The sequence below is a fragment of the Aplysia californica genome, unplaced genomic scaffold (genome assembly GCF_000002075.1).
Source record: "Aplysia californica isolate F4 #8 unplaced genomic scaffold, AplCal3.0 scaffold00605, whole genome shotgun sequence".
NCBI lineage: Eukaryota > Metazoa > Mollusca > Gastropoda > Aplysiida > Aplysiidae > Aplysia > Aplysia californica.
Window position 1 is genome coordinate 406,383 of NW_004797875.1, and position 1,476 is coordinate 407,858.

At 46.9% G+C, this 1,476-nt stretch overlaps 1 protein-coding gene across 1 annotated transcript in view; it reads left to right on the forward strand.

Moving 5' to 3' along the window:
• The first annotated feature begins 268 nt into the window (after window positions 1-268).
• LOC101846526 (tripartite motif-containing protein 2) overlaps window positions 269-1,476 on the forward strand; it is a 12,991-nt gene continuing 11,783 nt past the window's right edge. Inside the window, exon 1 of the mRNA XM_005107452.3 lies at window positions 269-734. The gene's annotated coding sequence lies outside the window, so the exon portion shown is untranslated. The remainder of the gene's footprint in view (window positions 735-1,476) is intronic.

The following is a 1,476-nucleotide window of genomic DNA, read 5'->3' on the forward strand; positions in this document are numbered from 1 at the left end:
GTGGGAGATTGAGGAGGGGGGAGGGGCATAGGCCACTGCAATGAGCTTAAGTAAAATCACAAACCCCGTGCGAACGTTCATTTGCGCTAATAATAAATGCCTACCAAATCGCCAGCAACATCCCGAAAGGCAAGTAATGGGCCTGCGTTTTCGGTATATTCGTATTTTTGGGGCTACCCCCCCCCCAATCTTTAAACCCTCTCTTACTCAGACCTGATTCAGACCCTCCCCCATTCCTCGCCCCATCCCACCCCGACACGTTGCTGTGTTGCCTTGGCCGGACTCAGTCAGTTGAACTAGTCTGGTTCGCGGCTACATTTCGCTGAGCGGTCGTTTTATCAGAGTCAGAGGCAGTGGACGGACGATTTTTCCACTTCATCGTGTCTATCACAGCCTCTCTATTAGGGTATTGCTTCAGTACTGTTGTTTGACTGAAACAGTGGCACTGAACGGTGCATCTATAAATGTCTGTGTTAACGTTGTTTACAAGAGACGGAGAGCCCTTAAAGACGTCCAAAGGGAGAGAGATCAGCACGTAGCTTTTTTGAAGGAGACGAAAGCGACGTTTACGGTCTATTGATCTTTTCTCTCGTCGCGTGCTGCCTCACGACATCGACTCGTGGTGTGTAGAATCTCAATCTCAGAACTCAGCGGTTCTCAGAACGAATCACTTCACTGTTCTGGTGGCTAACCGTTGATGACTTTTGAGACAGTTCAATGCTTCTTACTTAAAGGTAAGGCCCATTTCAGTACTATTCAACTGTTGACTTTATTTCCTTAAATTTCTTTGCAACCAGCTGCCACATGATAGGCTACAAACTGCACTTGTACAGGTACTCTGTTTTCAGGGTTGGGAGGGAGGAGGTTGCAGGCGAGTTGTTTGTTTGCGGGGGAGGGGGGTAGCCTAATACTTTTTTTAAAAACACGACGGCCAGGCCTATAGAATCTAGACCTAGAATCTAGATCTAGATCTAGATCTAGTAGCCCACACACATTCGAACATTGTCTTAATGTATGCTACACGTACTCTGCATACCGATCCTCAATATGTTGTAATTGTACTAGTTCACTCATTTTAAATGCTTTGATAAGCTGTTATTCTGCCTTCTTCCCCGAATCGCCTTCTTACAGTAAACAAATAGCTACCATAAAATGGTGCAATAGGCCTACAAAATAATACGGTCGATTGGCCTGCGTCAACGGGCGAACAGGAACGGGAACGAGGGTGTGTTGTCCAGCGCGCGGATAGAACGATAGCACAGCACACTGCGGAGGACTCGGGGGAGGAGGAGGAGGAGGATCGAGGAGGAGATGGGAGTGTGAATGAATAGGAAGTGAATAGTGAAAGGAGGGGGGAGAGATCTATAATAGAAGGCCTTCAGGGCTCCGATCCAGTCTTGCTTGTTTTGCCTGGATCGGATTCACCTTTTAAATTATTCAACTTTAGACCTCCTAGTACAAGTAGTTCCCTTATAA